This window comes from Leptonychotes weddellii, chromosome 7, assembly GCF_054177405.1.
Source record: "Leptonychotes weddellii isolate Sample4059 chromosome 7, ASM5417740v2, whole genome shotgun sequence".
NCBI classification, from domain to species: Eukaryota; Metazoa; Chordata; class Mammalia; order Carnivora; family Phocidae; genus Leptonychotes; species Leptonychotes weddellii.
In genome coordinates this window covers 81,726,865-81,746,273 of record NC_138375.1, presented here as the reverse complement: position 1 = coordinate 81,746,273, position 19,409 = coordinate 81,726,865, and positions in this window count along the sequence as shown.

The following is a 19,409-nucleotide window of genomic DNA, read 5'->3' as shown; positions in this document are numbered from 1 at the left end:
TTTAAGATGTTGTGGTTCGGGGCGCCTGGGTGGCTCAGTTGGTTAAGCGACTGCCTTCGGCTCAGGTCATGATCCTGGAGTCCCGGGATCGAGTCCCGCATCGGGCTCCCTGCTCGGCAGGGAGCCTGCTTCTCCCTCTGGCCCTCCCCCCTCTCATGTGCTCTCTCTCATTCTCTCTCTCTCAAATAAATAAATAAAATCTTTAAGAAAAAAAAAAAGATGTTGTGGTTCTAGGAGAGTGTTTCCTAACACATATTATCCATACCAAATATGTTTGTAATGTTCGACTCATCTTTGTGGCAAAGTCAACACATATTAGGTAATCAGCATTAAGTTCATAGGGACATTGCAGTGTATCACCAAATCTGTTAACACACTCCTGAAAACAATTTAGCTCCTACTTTAATTACTTCACCAAAAAGCACGGGCTTCTTGTTTCACCTTCCTATATAGATTTGGAGATGTCGAGAATCCACAGAAATTCTTGCTGGAAATTCAGACCATCACCTGCTAATTCATTCAGTTATTTTCATGATCAATATCAATCATCACAGTAAAAATATTATCAGCAATTTTCCTGCTCATTAATGTGACTAGAAAGAAATAGCCATTAAATTATTCCATTCAAATCCAAAAATACAGCTATTAGAAATTTGCCAGATGTTTAATACATCACTGAAAAGTAATGATCATATTTAAAATTATATTTTCATAGAAAATATCATTAAGATATTCAAATTCCATTGCAAATTGGAACACCATTTAGTTTCATGGCTGATTAAAATATCTTCCACAAAGATATCCTTAGAAAATTGTCTAGGCCCTAGTTTGATAAATATACTTTTATTATAATTCTATTTTGATGTTATATTTCAGTTGTTTTATCCATTTAACATTCATATTCATAATGAATATAGTACAAAACAATCAAGAGATTTGCATTTGGTAGTCTTGCAAAGGGCAGATTTTTTAAATGTTTCTATAACCTAATTAATTATCCAAAATAGGTCATTTTAGTTTAGTTTAGGGTTAGATTATAAATATTCAGTAATTGGGGCGCCTGGGTGGCTCAGTAGTTAAGTGTCTGCCTTCGACTCAGGTCATGATCCCAGGGTCCTGGGATCGAGCCCTGCATCAGGCTCCCTCCTCGGCGCAGACCCTGCTTCTCCCTCTCCCACTCCCCCTGCTTGTGTTCCCTCTCTCGCTGTGTCTCTCCCTGTCATATAAATAAAATCTTTAAAAAAATAAAAATAGGGCGCCTGGGTGGCTCAGTTGGTTAAGCGACTGCCTTCGGCTCAGGTCATGATCCTGGAGTCCCTGGATGGAGTCCCGCATCCGGCTCCCTGCTCGGCGGGGAGCCTGCTTCTGCCTCTGACCCTCCCCCCTCTCATGTGCTCTCTCTCTCTCATTCTCTCTGTCTCAAATAAATAAATAAAAAAAAATATTTAAAAAAAAATTTAAAAAATAAATAAATAAAATAAAAAATATTCAGTAATTTATGTAAAAGTAGTATCTGTTTGCTGTTTTATTTAGATGTGTGTGTGTGTGTATATATATATATATATTTCTTTTCAAGGACATTTTATCTTATTTTACTTTTTAGTATTTTCATATCATACTAAATGTATCTGTGTATCTTTTTTTTTCTACATTGAAGTTCTGTTTTCTTAAACCTTTTTCTCTTTGCTTGTATCTTTATATTTGATTTAATCTCAATTGAAAACATCCCAGTTCTCACAAGAAATCCAGTGGGGGGAAAAGTTGCTTCTCTCCTACGTGTCTCATTCCACAGAGTCTGAGAGTTGCATATAGTTGGTGCTCAGTAAATACTTACTGCATGAGAGAATGAATAAATGAATGGACTGATTTTCTGGAAATTCAGCCTAGTATCCTGTATTAATAGTGAATCTTTCCTATTCAGTTCATATTAAGGGATAGACACCATAATTTTTACTCACTATTCTGTTTCTATATAGAAAAAGATGAGCACAAAAATTATCTTGGAATTTTTCTCAGCAACAGTCCTATTTGTGTTTTCTTCTGTTTTGAAATACTAATGGAAAAATCAAAATTCTTTCAGTATATAAAGCAAACTATTTAAATAGATTGTCTCATCATACTAAAATTTCCATCATTTAAGGTGGAAACTTTCATTTATGTATTCATATTAGCATAAATTTAAATAATATTGCCTTACATTAAATAGTATTACCACCAATTAGGAATATTACTTCAATTATCAATTTATTTAAAATAGTTTGAATGGTAATCACATATATTTTGTTTATTGAACTTCAAAAAGAGTTTTTTGAGAGTATCTACTTTCTAATGTAAAATAAGCAAAATTTGTGACTTTTATTTCTACTTTTGAAGTATTTATTGTGAAATTGTAATGTCAATTTTACCAATCCCAAAAAAGAGAGATTGATTTTATTATAATGGATAATGTAATTTGTCAATTTATTTGTCGAAAGATAACAACTTAATATATTCACCTGATAAAGACATCATTCACATGTTCCATAAATTTCATTTTAAATTGAGTGTCTTCCTGCTCTAACATTAATGCTATTAACAAAACTGGAAATTAGGAAGTGTGTTAGGAAGCAACTCAAGCTTTTTACACTGTGTAATTGGCTGTCGTTGTGTAGGGGATGTATAAAAGTCCAAGGTTACTGAAGGATAATATTTTACCATTACACTAAAGAAAACATTTCAATGGAGGAATAAATGAGGAAGGGGCTTAAGGCTATATAAAAATCTGATTTAGTATAATTGAGCAACTATTAAAAGTGTATTTTAACACAGTACCTGGTATATAAGTACAGCTCAAAAAATACTGACTTTTTAAAAAATGAATTTAATACAAGTATTTAAATAATTTCATCATTTTCCCTAATGTATACTATTTTCAATACAAGAAGGATGAGGGCATTTTGTCTCTCTAGTGGACCGATAACTTTGACACTTGGCTCTCTGTTTTTTCATTTACCTAGAGTTTCTTTTTTTGGTAAATTCTCAATGTAATTGATAACCCACTAAAACATCAGCCCATGGTTTTATTTCTTTTTATTAAAAAAAGAAGAAAAAAACTCCAGTTACATTTACCTCTACACTTCCATTGCAATACCTAGGATGTAATTATTACCCCAAAGCATTTCTTAACAGATTTATTATAATTCAACATTACCTTTATGGAAGCAAGTTCTTCATCATTTCTTACATTTAAGTGCTGTTATTTTTATTTCATCAAGGACAGTTTCTTAGTCACGCCGTTTACTCATATATAAACTCCCTTCTGACTCTACTCTTCTGCTATCCAGGCTCTATCTTCTGATCTTTATCTTGCTTCCCCCCCTCCCTTCCTCTCTTTCTACTTTCTCCAATATGTATATTGACATGAATATGTATATCCTCAGATTGAATATGAGCTTACCTTATGACCATTTCTACAGTTGCTTTAAGTCTTGCCCATAATTGTGGCAAGTCAGCAGACCCAGCCATTGTTGGGTATGACCTTTGAGGAAGGTGCATAGGTTAAGAAAGCCAAGCTTTCCATTGCAGTGATGCTGCCCTGTTCTCTGCTCCAGCTGGAAGCCATCTTCTTGCAGATGTTACTTGAAAGAATCTCCTCTTGGGGTGCCTGCGTGGCTCAGTAGGCTAAGCATCTCACTCTTGGTTTCAGCTCAGGTCATGATCTTGGCAACAGGCTCCCCACTCGATTCTCTTTTCTCCCTCTCCTTTTGCCCCTCCCCCACTTTTGCTTGCTCTTTCTCTAAAATAAATAAATAAATCTTAAAAAAAAATCTTATTTGCCTGTGTCTATTGATATCTTTTGTCAATTTCTAGCCTAGCAACAGTCAGTCAATGTATAAATTTATTTGGAATGCATGTGTGAATTTACTAAGAAAATAATTTAGATTTTTAAAGGGAACTATTTTCCACTTCCTTCCAAATGAAAGGAAAATGTTTTATTTTAACATTGAAAATTTGTGAAACTATTCTCTTTCACATTTAGAATTTAGTATTGTTTCTTAAAGCAAATTATTAGTGTATTACTTAAATTTTCAAATTCCAGAATCAGATAAACTAGCTCAAATCCCAATGCTACCACTTACAACCTATATAATCTTGGGCATCCTACTCGGAACATCAGTTTCCCCATCCATAAAATAGAATGACAATAACATTTATTTCACAAATTATAATGAAGTGTAAGTGGCAAATAATCAGTGTTCAGCCAACGTTAACTATCAAAATTATAACCATTAATATTAGTGCAACAACAGTCAATAATAAATAGTAACAGTCTCAATTGTTCAACAAATCCTTTAGCTTAATTCTAAAGTCTTCTAAGTGTGAATATGAGGTCGTTGTGTTTATATAAACATGTTTAAATAAATAATTTATTTTTTTATTTGTAAGACTGTTACTATTTGAAAAAATACTTAATGAACGTAAGTATTAAAACAGACAACCTGAACCACACACAAATCAATGAAATTAGTATGATTGCTGGCAAATTTCTAAATTTCCAGAATATCTTATGCAAACAACTCAAAGATTGAACAAATAAAACAACCACTAGAAATATTCTCAGGGATTTTATGTTAGCTATGGAAAGCATACAAAACTAATTCTTTTTCTGTTTTGTTTTCAAGACGACCATCTAAAAACTGTCAGAAATGCAATTGGAAAATAAATCAACATCACAAAATAGACCAATTCAAAATGCACAGAAATATTTATAAAGCAAATATATTTTTTCATAGATTTATTTCTTTAAGTCTTTTCAAACTCTAAGTCTCAATCTTCTATTTGGAATTAGTTTTTATAATGCAGCTATTTCAACTACATCATATCATGTGAATCCAAATTTTTTTTGGTCTTAATATAACAAAGGGAAAATCTTTTAGAAGAGAAAGTAGAAATCATAGATTATCCTGGAATACACACACAATGAAAATGTTGTAATCATGTATAACCAGCATCATCCTCCTGAACATGGCATATTGAAAGCAATAGCTCTCAAAGTACGTCACCCGTATCAGAATCACCTAAGGTGCTTTTAGGCGTTAATCCCCAGGACACACATCACAATCCCCAAATCAAATCTCTGGAACTAAAATCTGATATTCTGCATCTATCACAAGCACCCCAATTAATTTTTATTACATAAAAATTAAGAACTCCTAACCAAGTCAATTCAACAGAGTTCCAAATGCATCTGTTCTGCATCATTTTATCATCTGACACAGATTTTGATCTGATTTGCATCCAAAGATTTCAGAGAAATGAAGAGGTGCCTAGGGCACTTGTACAAAACTTCCAATTTTGGTGTATACAATTAGTCCAACTTGTCATCTGTGGGCAAAGTCACTGATTCATTATACAATGAGATGTCATTAATAGGGGACTTACTATGTCTCATATACTGTGATAAGTGCTTAACATGCTCACTTTTATTTCACAACTCTATAAACTAAGCATTATTATCCCATTTTAAAGATGAGAAAAAATGAGAACAGTGAAATTAAATACCTTGCCCAAAGTATTTCAGTTAGTAAAGGACAGACTGTGGATCTTAACCCATGCTGGTTTGATTTCAAAGTGTGTACTTTTGTTTACTACATAATAATGTCAACACACCTGCATAGCACCAAGTACTGCCAGATAGGCTCCCATGCAGATACTAATCAATATACCTGTACTAACTTTGTGGAAGCATGCTTTTAATCATGTCTTATAACATGGTCTTGTTATAAAATAATACTTTTTATTACTTAACAATTTTTAAACATGTTTACTTACACTATCTTCTTGGATCCTCAAAACAACATACATACACTATCTTCTTGGATCCTCAAAATGTCATAAGACAAAGCATATTGTCATTGTCATCTGCAAATGGAGAAATTGAGACTTAGATAGTTATCTTACTTTGTCGTAGAGACCAGAAATGGAGTGTGTGGAACAGGGATTGATGGAGAATGTGGTATTTTTAGCTTGTGGTATTTCTTTTTACCCCCACTATACTGACTTCTTAGAAGACAAAAATCTCCCTAGTATCCATCCACCTGAATGCAACTGTTTATATAGAAAGAATAGGCTAAAGAAATCTATGGTAAAAATTTGACCTACTGATAGCAAGTCAAGAGGTGACTTGCAATAATAGCAGTGATTTTCCAATGTTATAAAATATATAAACATTTCTCGGTGTTTTAAAAACAAAGCTTCTATCTTTTCCACTCTCTTTATGTTGCCAGAAAAGAGTGAAAACAGCTATTATCTAACATGACTCTGTACTATTAAGGCTGTATTTTATGAGCAAAGATTAGTTCCTATAATAGATACATAAAATTATACTCTCTTCTTCACAGTATTAAATCTTTTAATATGGTACTTCACAAAGAGAAAAGTAAAATCCTAGCCACAAATAGCTAAATCCACTCGTCCATTCAACACATTTTTATTGAGTGCCCAAAATGCATGAGGACTTGTGTTAGCTGCTGGGAATGCATAGATGATGAAGTCACTCCCTTGATTAGCATTTACTTTCTTCTACTTAGGATTCCAGTGACTCCTAACTTAACAGGCATTTTCAGAGAGGAGATACCTGAAGTGAAGTTAAGTACTTTTCAAGTTGATATCTATTCTGTTTTAAACCTTCTAAGTCTTCAGTGGACTCATGCATCACTTACTCATAACAGGGATATAAAATTGCCTGGGAATGACTACTTCTCCTACCCATTCATGCATTAAATTTATTTATTCCAATATGAAAATAAAATTGACAAGGAACTGGCCATGTTGATACGTTTAAAACTATCTTGTTGTGGTTATTTGCATTAATTTCTTTGCCTAGGTGAGTTACCTCCACTAATTAAATGCTTTCCAGTGCCCTATTAACTATGTTTAGATGTCACAGTAAACTAAGTTATTGTGAGGAAGTTGTATTATAAATGTTTGTCTTGGTGGGCTCCCAGTCTTCTATCTACTCCCTAGGTATTGTAGGCATATCTTATACACAGACACCTCTTCCATGACATACACTGAAGAATCTTCAGTCTCACTAAAGATGTACAGTATACAGAACTGTTTGTTATTGATTATATTAATAATGAGAGTCTAACCAGAAGACAGAAACTGTATAATAATTTGAACAGGAAAACTTTAATATAAAGAATTACTAACTATAACAGGAAATTAGGAAATAGAGGATTGACTAGGAAGGAGTAAAAGAACTCTAAAGAACATAAGAGTAAAAGATGTAGGGGTGCCTAGGTGGTTCCGTCAGTTAAGCGTCTGCCTTCAGCTCAGGTCATGATCCTGGATGGAGCCTGCATCAGGCTCCCTATTCAGCGGGGAGTCTGCATCTCCCTCTGCCCCTCACCGCACTCTCGTGCTCTCTCTCACTCACTCACTCTCTCTCTCTTATAAATAAATAAATAAAATATTTTTTAAAAAAGAGTAAAAGATGTAGAATAGAGCTACTACCCCTAGGGCTGAGACAGAGTACCCAAGGAAAGGAACACATATGGAAAAATTCAGTCCCTGTGCTGGACATTTGAAAGGCCTGAGTTCCAGATATCCTTGGAAAGTAAATAGCTGTAACTCTGGGAGGTGGAGACATTCACTGAGGCTACTGTAGGGGCCCAGAGCAGGCTGCCCCAAGATGGCCCGCTTTGGCATAAAGATTGTTTTCAGTTAAAAGTAATCAAAACTCAGCAGATACAGGAAAAGCTCTCTGCCTTCCCCACAACTGCCTAAATTTACAATGGAAAGGAGAGCCTGTAATAGGAAGAGAGCTATTAATAGAGACTCCCCTTTACTTAAGGAATTTATGTGCATAATAGAGCAACCTTGTTTTTCCAAGCATCTCCTTTCACCTTCTTGCTAATGAGTTCTCTCCCCTTTGTATTCTCAGGCCCCTACCCCTCTCCTTAGCTCGTATTAAGATATATGTGGCCTCATTGTTTTTGGAATTTCATGTCCATGTGGATTCCTCACCTTTTAATTTTATTTTCTCCTGTTAATCTGTCTTACGTCAACTTGATTCTAAGTCCAGCTTGAAGGACCCTAGGGCAGAGAGAGGAAGGTCTTCCTTCTCACTACGACCAAGCTGCCTGAGTGGGCGCTAGGACAGGCCATTCAAAGGAGGTACCTGTTCTACCTGACTCCGTTCAGCCAGGTGCTGCAGCAGCCTAGTCTTACAGAGGCTGACTGTATTGCAAATGCGGGGCACTGCAGAAATCACATATGCATTCTAGAATCCTGCCTATAGGAACCCAACTGGCCCCAGAAGAGAATCCCTTTGTTTTCCAGTACACTCCACTGACAAAGCTTAGTCTCATGACAGCTGCCAAGGAGGAATAGTTAGAGGGTCCAGCTCCAGGATCACAGAAAAGTCAATCCAATGCGGATTTTAAACTGCGAGGCTAAATTCATAACTGGCACATTGATACAAACAGTATCATTTTTTAAATTTCTGAGTTAACTCAATTTTAATGCATTTTGATGATGTTGTCTAAAGTAACTTAATGAGCAGCATCCATCAAGTAAGGTGAGAGAAATAAGAACATGGTAGAACAGCCTGTTTACAAAATGTATGAGACTAATAGTATTATAATGATGCCTGGTAAGAGTTAAAAAATTTACATAAAATATAGTGATATGTGTCAGTGGACTATTAATGTGAACACATTCTTTTAAGTTGATTAGGCCAGGAAAATCATGGACTACAATCACACACACACACACAAACATATACACACGCATCTGTACATTTTAACTTTAACATTAATGAATTAAAAAACTGAATTTTAGGTATGAATGCATATGTTACTAAAAATTAAATTAAACTATCATTACATGTAGAAAATTTAACCTCAGGGAATCATTTGAACTTTTTGTGGAATAGTAAATTGTAACAGCAAATAATCAATTCACATCAAGTCATTTATGTCTGCTCTATATTTAAATATAAACATTTTTTTTGACATGGATTTATATCTACTCACGTTTAAAAAAACAAATACTTTAGGGACGCCTGGGTGGCTCAGTGGGTTTAGCATCTGCCTTCATCTCAGTTCAGGATGGGGGTGGGGGAGGGGTGGTCCTGGGATCAAGGCTGCCTACAGCTGGGAGTCTGCTTCTCCCTCTCCTTTTTTCCTCCCTCCCTCCACCCCCTCCACCCTGCTCATGCTCTCTCTCTCAAATAAAGAAATAAAATCTTTTTAAAAAAATAAAATAAATAGGGCGCCTGGGTGGCTCAGTTGGTTAAGCTACTGCCTTCAGCTCAGGTCATGATCCCAGAGTCCCGGAATCGAGTCCCGCATCAGGCTTCCTGCTCAGCAGGGAGTCTGCTTCTCCCTCTGACCCTACCGCCTCTTGTGCTCTCACTCTCTCTCTCTCTCTCATAAATAAAATAAAAAATCTTAAAAAAATAAATAAATAAAATAAAATAAATAAAAAACAAGTTCTTTCATATTTGACTGATTAATAATATTTTAATTTCATGCTATTACAGTTTGTGTCAGTAAGTCCTTGAGTGAATGATTTAAAGTAACTTAAAAAGATAACATTCTCCCAAATTACTTATTATTTGAGAAAAAATAATACCCAAGAAAAATTAGATATGCAAATTTCTATATTGGGCTTTTAATCCTCATAAATAATATATTGTACATAAAATGCTATATTCATCATTCTATTTTCATTTTAAATATTTAATTGTAACTTACAGAAGTTCTGCAGAAAACTACATTTCCTCCTACCCTTAAGTTTACTCTGCTATATTTAAGGTTTGAGATAAAGTAGAGATTTTTTTAAAAAGAAAACACAAGTTAACACCTTAATAAAATTTCAGTGTCCTATTACAGTTCTAAGAAATATTTTGTGATTAAAGATTGTTATTCTCAACTCTACCTCAATGTCTAATTTTTTTAATCTCGTTTTGAGGTTAAAAATACAGCCATCTCTGAAGACAATTAGGAGTGCAATTGCTCAAATCACACTACCTGGATTTGACTCTTGTTAGTACTAATCTCTGTATGACCCTGGACCATACTTAACTCCCACCAAGTACCCTACAATCCTTATGTGGATGATAGAGATAACAACTACCTCAAAGGGTCATTACATGTATTAAGTGAGGTAATATACATGTAAGAATCTTAGCAGAGTGCTTCACATGCATTTAGTACTTAATGTATATTTATAATTACTATGATAATGATGAAAATATAAAGCCTAGTTGAATGGGAACATAGAATTTAGAAAAATATATTGCACTTATTAAAAGCAAACACCAAATCATATAAGGACCTGGGATTAAGGGGATTCATGTTGATAAATATTTCTCAATACCATTAATTATGGGAAGAAGTGATACCAGTCATAGTGCTGTTTATTTGGTTCTTTTTATTGTTTTGAATTCAATTGATTTGTCAGGATCTAGAAATGAAAATATGGACATGATGCATACTAATTTTATATCCACACAACCAGTTTTTTTTTTAAGATTTTATTTATTTATTTGTCAGAGAGAGAGAGAGAGAGAGAGGGTGAACACAAGCCAGGGGAGCAGCAGGCCTAGGGAGAAGCTGAGCAAGGAGCCCAGGAGCCCGATGCAGGACTCGTGACTTGAGCCAAAGTCAGCCGCTTAGCTACCTGAGCCACCTACGCACCTCCAAGCAACCAGTTTTAATGGATTTTTTTGATGAAAGGAAAAATAAGACAAAGCAAAATGTTCCTAAAAGGAACTAGGTAGGCCATAAGAAAATTTAATTTGTAACATGTTTACTTCTAAAACAGAAAACTTCAAAACTTCAAAAACGAATACCTTAGAAATTGAGTAAAATTTTCAATCAAAATCTTAGAAAGAACCATATGCATGAGACCTCATGTGTTTCGTGTGCTTGGAATCAATAATAATGAAAAGATACATATGAAATATAATCACTTTCAGCCAACCTGGTAAAGGAAAGCATATTTATAATCAGATAAACTATAGAGTGAAAATTTCCTCTATGATGATGTTCACCATAGGAACTCATCAGCTAGGTCCCTCCTTATGATATTTAAATTTTAACTGAATATTTTAAATCTTTTATATATAATTGTTCCAGACTCACCTATTCTGAAACTGAAATTCCCTTTATTTTGCACTCCGTTTTCAGCATCACCTAAGGAAATTAATAATAAGTAAATTCCTTGTGATAATTAAATATTCTTTTTATTCCATTGTATAATTTTTAAAGTTAACAAGTATTTATTTCTTACCCTTATGTCAACACACGGCTCCCTTATAACCTTTGTGTTATACCTATGCAAAAGGAATTGCTCTAAAAAGAAATACTTCCTTTCACACAGTTCCTATCCTCAGAATCTGAAATTAATAGTATTGTTTAAGACTAGGAAAAAATGACCAGGCCATTTACATTCATCAAGTGCACAGTCTGGTATTTAGAGATGATATTCCCTTATACAACTGTAATTATAAAAACATAAATATTTGGTAGCCATACCTACCCTCCTTATCACCACTAAAATAATATAATGATAATAAGAATATTAATAATAATAAAATGATTATAATAATATTAATAATAAAGTTGCTGTTTAGTGGCAGGATGATTTTTGAACACACTAACCTCCCTATGTTTTCTCACTCACATACTCACATACAGGTTTGGAATCCCTGCTATACAAGGTAGATTGACATCTCACAAGTGTTTATGAATTATAATAGCATAAAATATTTTGTTTATGATTACCATGTTCTATGATGATTTGCCAAGAAAATGGACATATATTTCTGTCTTTCAATTTCATTGTCAGTATGCATTTTTCTTACTCTATTGGCCTTTACCTAATTGCATCTCTTTGCAGTTTGTTCAATCAACAGAGATGCATGAATTTTCTGTGCATAAGACACTGTGAGAGGTGCTGAGAAAATAATACTGCCAACACAGAAGACATTTCCTTTCTACCTAGGCTTCAAATGAAAAAACAAATGTAAAACAATGCAAATGTTTTCAAAAATGGCATTGAAAATGATGACCATATAAGTTAAGACTATTGGGAATTTGCTATGGGCTTAGTTAATCATGACATTCAATTCAATTAAAAGACTTATGAAAAAGCTACCATATACAGGCATTTTGCTATATGTTGGATTTAAAACCAGTTTATAATCTACCTAAGGAATGAATAAAAAATAGAAATACTATATAAATAGTATAAAATGTGATTTGGTTTCTAAATAAGGTTCAAGTATCAAAAAGAAAAAAACAGGGATGCCTGGGTGGCTCAGTCGGTTAAGCGACTGCCTTTGGCTCAGGTCATGATCCTGGAGTCCCAGGATCAAGTCCCGCATCGGGATCCCTGCTTAGAGAGTCTGCTTTTCCCTCTGACCCTCCCCCCTCTCATGCTCTCTCTCTCTCACTCTCTCTTTCTCGAATAAATAATAAAAAATAAAATCTTAAAAAAAACAAAGCAAAACAAAACCATCCCCCCAACACACACACACCCACAAGATCCAAACTTCTACTCAAGCATTCCAAGTTTAGATAGTAGTAGAAGGTAAAACATGGAAATAGAAATTTGAATGTATGTTAGTGACTGGATTGTTAATGGTGGATCTCAGGGTCGTTCTGTATTTCTTTCTCTTATTATACACATCTGACTCTAAAAAGTATTAATGTTTCCTCGCTCATGCTCTGGTTTTATTATATATCTGGCCCCTACTTTTTCACTCACTCACTCACTTTTTCACTTCACTGCACTTTTTTGTAATTGTTTCAAATGTTTTCCCTAAGATACTGCAGAAGGCATCCTTTACTTTTAGCAAACTAAAGAGGCTGAGTGAAAACTGGGGGAAACTTCCTTCCCTTCAATATTCTTTTCCACTTTCAGTGAATACTCTTATTTTGTGCACCATAGGCCAACAACTGCTTATCTCACCATCCTGTAAACTCCCTGTAAAATCAGTGGTGGACCATATACTCCACCAGCTGGGCCTTGTTATCAGATTGTATTTTCTAAGAAGCAAGTAATTTTGATCAAGTAGTTTATTAACATTCTCCAGGAAACAAAACCAATTGTGTGTGTTTGTGTCTGTGTAGAGAAAAACAGAGAGAAGAAGAGAGATTTATTATAAGGAATTGGCTCATGCAATTATAAAGGCTGACAAGTCCCAAGATCTGCAGTGATAAGCTGAAGACTCAGGAGAGCCAATGGTGTAGTTCTAATAGTTCTGATAGAGTAGGCAGTTAGCTAGATATGAACAGGAAACAGGACTTTCCAACCATTGAAAAAGATAAAACTCAAGAAACTGCCAACCACCCCACCCCAGCTGCAAAGGGAGATTTTCCCACAGCAGGTGGCGGGGGCGGGGGGAACCCTGGGGCCCACACATGCACTCTTCCCTATAACCACTGCCCTAAAGTAACATATAACTGCATTATAATACATTTACTTTGCTATTTTGACCCCCTTTGAGGGGATTGGTTGCCATGACAGTGCCACTGAAGATCATACATGGTCATAAAACTCCCTCTACTGTCCTGTAGGAGGAGACTCCTGGGTGATTAGACAACCCTCAAACAAAGACCTCCCCAAGTGTGACCCTGCAACCCAAATACAGATAAAGGAAAAGACACCCCTAACCCCAGTACAGGTGCCACTTCTGGGCCTGCCCCCTCTCCTACCTTTAGAGTGTACTTTTGCTTTGACCACTATTAAACTCTTGCTTAAGATTTTGGCTCTGAATTCTTTCTTGGCAGAATCAAGAACTGAGGCCAGGGAACAGGACTCACAGCTAAGGGTTGTAGTCCAAAGGCTGGCAGGCTTGAGAACCAGAAAGAGCCTATGTTTCAGTTCATATCCAAAGTCAGGAAATAGCTGATGTCCCAGCTCAAATGCAGTAAGGCAGGAAGAATTTCCTCCTACTCCGGCCTTTTTTTTTTTTTTATAATAGTTTATTTATTTATTTGAGAGAGAGAGAGCACACAAGCAGGGGTGGTGTGGGGTGGGGTGGGGGGGAAGGAAGAGGGAGCAGACTCCCCGCTGAGCAGGGAGCCTGACTTGGGGCTCGATCCCAGGACCCTGGGATCATGACCTGAGTAGAAGGCAGACACTTAACCGACTGAGCCACCCCAGGCACCCCAGGAGGGCCAGCCTTTTTATTCTATTCAGGCCTTCAATAGATTGGATGATGGAGGGCAAATTGCTTTACTCAGTCTACCAATTTAAATGTTAAGCTCATTCACTGGGTGTTACATGTGAGTGATGAATCACTAAATTCTACTCTTAAAACTAATATTACATGGTATGTTAACTAACTCGATTTAAATAAAAACTTGAAATAAAACAAAACATACATACATACATAAATATTAAGCTCATCCAAAAACACCTTCAAAGAAACACCCAGAACAATATTTGACCAGATATCTAGGCACCTTGTGGTCAAGTTGACACATAAATTTAATCATCACAAGCAGCTCACTTATTAAAAGACATTTGCTGCTGTGAGTGACTGTCTCATTTCCAAGGAAGTGGTGGGCCTTTTTCAAACAGCTGAAATCAATGGCCATGCATTCCTAGACGACTAAAAGATGGCTTTATTTTTTTTTAAGGTGGGGGCTGGTTGGTATGGGTTTTTGTAATTGATTTTGAAATATAGTTCTTTTTTTTTTTTAAATATACTTCTTGAACCCTGGAATCACTAGGTCTCTAGAACTACAATTGTGAAAAAAAATTTGCTTGCAGTTTTAACAAAGTTAGAAATTCTTCATAAATAAAGCTTATTTATCATGTGTCTTTCTGACCACAGTTGGGCAAGGTTCTTTGCTTTTAGGGAATCATGTGATTTGTTTGCACTCATCTGGATAATCCAGGATGACATCTTCATCTCAGGGTCCCTATCCTTAATCACATCTGCAAAGTCCTTCTTACATGTAGTCACACATTCTGGGGATTAGAACATGGACATCCTTGGGGACTAACTAGTATGGGCTGTTTCTCTGCTGACCACCTCTCCTTTTCTTGGTATAATTTCATGATCACAAGAAAGGTGTTGCAATTCCAGTCACTATTTGCCTCTTCCCAGAAGAAGAAAAGATCTAGAGGAAAATGTAAGCAGTACCTGTCAGCTGATTCACCTCTTTTTTTAGGACGCTTCATTAGAAATCCATCTAGCAATTTTCACCTTCATCTAATTGAACTAATTTGATGTCTAATTGGGTGTCACATGAGACCCAGCACTCATCTATCATAATAAGAAGTCAATAAATTATGACCAAAATCTATAAATTAATAAATAGCAAAATTAATTTAGTATATGGAACTGAGTTAAATTCAAGAAAAAAAATAACTATACAAATTGCAAGAATGGAATATGTATTTGGAAGGAAAGTGGGAGAGATGGGGAGGGAATTCTTTTGTCCTAAATTTTACAGTACTATATAACTCATTAAAACATGTGCATGCACACTTTGATAAAAAGTAAAATAAAATAAAATCAGACCTACTGATGAGCACCCCTATCATCCTGGTTTTTACTCTAGACTTTGAACAAAGATGGACCTCATGCCTAGAATGTCATCATTATATAAGTCCAACAAGATTTTGTCCTCCAAACGGTTGCAGAAAAGCCTCCCTCTTTAACTGTATAGTGTTTATCTTTTTAATTATCTTATTAATTGAAATGGGGTATTTAAAATATGTATCTCCGCTGATTCTCTTACCACTTACACCATATATAAATATTTAATTTTTCAGTGTCTTAAATTAGAAGCTCTTAAAAAACCAGGAAGTATTTGTACAGCTTTTTTTACCCAGCACCTCAGCAGAGTGGTGTTTAATAGATGCTAAAGAGATTTTGTAACAGAATTTCAAACTAGCATTCTTTAGCAATTGGAATATTGCGCATTTTGATTAGCTAAGTTTTGCAATTTCCAAAGGTTTCTCTTTAAGAAGAGAACTAGTTTAAAATGTGTTCCATGTGTTGCCACATACATAAAATACTGAACTAGAAAAATGAGACAGACTTTAGGATGATTCTTTCTGTACAAGTATCCTGCGTTTTATAACGTGATTGCTGAACTTCGTTTTCTTTAAAGCACCATTGTTCATTCACCATTCATTCAACGTTCTCCCTTTCGCTCTGAAAATAAGAAACTCAATTTCTGTGGTGCTCAATGGAACTTTTGACAATTTAATGAAGAAACCTTGAGAGTGCAGAGGGTAAGCAAAGAGATGTTTTTTTCCTCATATCAAGAAGTAGCACTGAAGTGGTAAATATGCGGTTTTATTTCTGTTCTTAGTATTGTATCCTGGCCTGACTGCCCCTAGTTTTAAATTGGGAAGCATCCCAGAGAATTCTCTGAACAATAACTATTTTTTCCATTTTCTTATGATTTGCTACCCCTATTAGATGGGAGTAGGAGGCATTCACAGCTAGTTCAGACTGAAGTAGGATTGGTCCTTCCTATCATGCAGTTTTCTACAGTTCTTCATCTCCCCCTCCCCACCTCTATCCAGGGAAATATATTATAGCCTACAGACTCACAAAGGAATTTCAAGTTGTGTTCTGTTGTATTGTGAAAACATTATACAAGACACATGACCCAGGATAGACAGGGGTAGCAATACACCTTGGGCCTATGCTTTTCCTATGATTCTATTTTAAATCATCTAATATATCTAGTCCTCTGAGGGAATAAAAAGATGATCTGTATCCCTCAGTAAATTGTCCAAGCTAGGCTCAATTGCCCAAGAAAATCCTAGATGTGATCAAGGTTAACATTTCTCTCTGCTTAGAAAATTGCATTCTTAGTGTGACCATCCAGACACACAAAAAAATGATAGTAATAACAATATTATGCTAAATGACAAGAATGATTCTAGGATAACATCTGATTTAAAAAATGAAAAAAACAAAGATGACTTAAAAACATTATATCAAGTTAAATCAGTAATTCTCATCGGAGGTGATTTTGCCGTGCCCCCCCCCCCGCCCCCACCCCTCAGGGACACTTGGTAATATTTGGAGACAGTTTTTGTTGTCACAACTAGGGAGATTCTACTGACATCTAATAAGTAAAGGTCAGAGATGCTGCTAAACATACTACAAAACAGGACAGCCCCTAAACAGCAAAGAATTAAGCTAGCTTAAAATGTTAATAGTGCCAAAATGAAGAAACCCTGGGTAAATGTTGCTGTAGACTGTATTTTTGTTATCTCCCCAAAATTAATATGCTAAAGCCTAATCCCCATTGCCATGGGGATTAATCTGGATGGTGCCCCTCGGGAGATGACTAGGTCATGAGTGGGGAGCCCTCAGGAATGGGATTGTGCCTTTATTAAAAAGGCCTTAGAGAGCTTCTACCATGTGAGGTTATAGCAGAGACCACCATCTGTGAATCAGGAAGCAAATCCTCACAAGACACTGAATCTGCCAGCACTTCGATCGTGGACTTACTGACCTCCAGAACTATGAAAAATAAATTTCTGTTGTTTGTAAGCCACCCAGTTTATGGAATTCAGTTATAGCAGCCCAAACAGAAGGCAATTGCATTGCAGAAGGCAATGATAAAACTAAAAGACTAAGAAAAATATGGTACATTATTTTGGATCTTAAAATGAGATAACCATGATGTGCTATTATACTTTTAAAGCAGGCAGGAAATATATCAAATAAAATACATCTTCCCAAATCCCTGGATATTTCATTAGAAGCAGATGCTGGTCATTTCAACACTCTCAGCCCTTTCAGTAACTATTAAGTTCAGTCTCTATTGCGGTTGTGATATTTCTAAGTTTTCCTAGAAATGTTATACATTGAAGGCAGAGAGCTGGTGGAATACATTGTCCCATATATAGCAGCAGTGTATCTTCTGCCTCTAGCTGAAATTGGTCTTTTCTAACAATTGTGTTTTAAGTACCTTCCCTGCTCAAATGTCACCTTCTTGCTAAAGGCTTCCCAATTCCCCCAGGAGAGAATTAGTCATTTTCCCTCTGGTATTGCAAGAATACTTGGTGTACATCTTATTTAGAACTCTTTTCAAACAGTGTTACAAAATCTTGCTTGTTATTTTCCTGAAGTCCAAAGTCTGTGAGTTCATCCCAGATGGAAATCACATCTTATTTTTCTTAAAACTAAGCACAGTGCCAGGAACAGAGTGGATGCTTAATAAATGTTGATGGGATGAACGAGAATGAGTACATAATTTGTGTTGTAAGACTCAGGAGGTCTTAATTTGAACTTTTAGACTCAATGATACTGAATATGACTTAAAGCCTCACCCACCCAAATCTTGCCTAAATAATATATAAAAGAGATCACTAGTTATACTCTTTTCAGATTTTAGTATCAGAGACGTGAAGAGTGCAGTGTTTGAATGGGCAAGGTGTATAAAGAAAGCCACCCAGGTATATAACTGTTTATCATTTTCCACCTTACACCCCTAGGTGCTATCCAAGTGAAACAGGCTTCAAAGCAGAGAACAATTACAGATTGCACTCTTTTTTTTTTTTTAACTCCAAAGAGAGACTGAGTATTACTTTAAAAACTACTGAAATCAGTGGACTTCAAACAGAGATACAAGTGTCCTAGAGGTTCACATAAACAACAGATGGTTTTAACAAAATCAATTCTAGATCCTCAAATCCCACATGTCCTCTTTCTAAAAGTGAGGTGCCAGGCCTTTGTGTTTGCCCATGTCCATATTCACAATAGCCTTTTTTCCCACTTTACAAAAGAGAAGCATACATCTCACTCACTCAAAATCCTATTATGGTGTAAATAGGCGTACTGAGGGTAGTATTACCTAAAGGAGGGTAAAACCTGCCAGAAGGACAAACAAAATGACGATTTAAATACTAGTCTTTGTACAACCTTCTTGGATTAAAGCACCATAATCTTATGATAGAGTTTCATGCCTTTTCCTAGTTTACACATATTTTATTTAAGGGTGAAGTACAGCAATAGAAATGAGGTAGGGTTCTTCTGAGTTCAGATATTTTGTGGGGTGGAGTAAAGATAATTTCTATTTAATGTCATTGACTCTTCTTCTACAACTGACAAAGACTGTATCCTTTCTGAAAGAGAGTCCTATGGGAGCAATGCAAAGATAGATTCCATATGAAACACTGAAAGTGCCAGAATCTTATTTCTTCCAGGCAAAAAAAAAAAACACAGCAGAAGTCCATCCTTATTAACTCCCTCTCTTAGATTCACAATGATCAAGATCTGTACAAAGTAAATGTGAACTGCCTATCTCATTGCAAAGTACATTGTCACAATTATTAGTAATGTGAAAAAGCTTGGCGATTACCCTCATTTACCCTTGTTGAAATCTGTGTGTCAATTGCATATTTTGCATAATTCTGCATTAACTTTC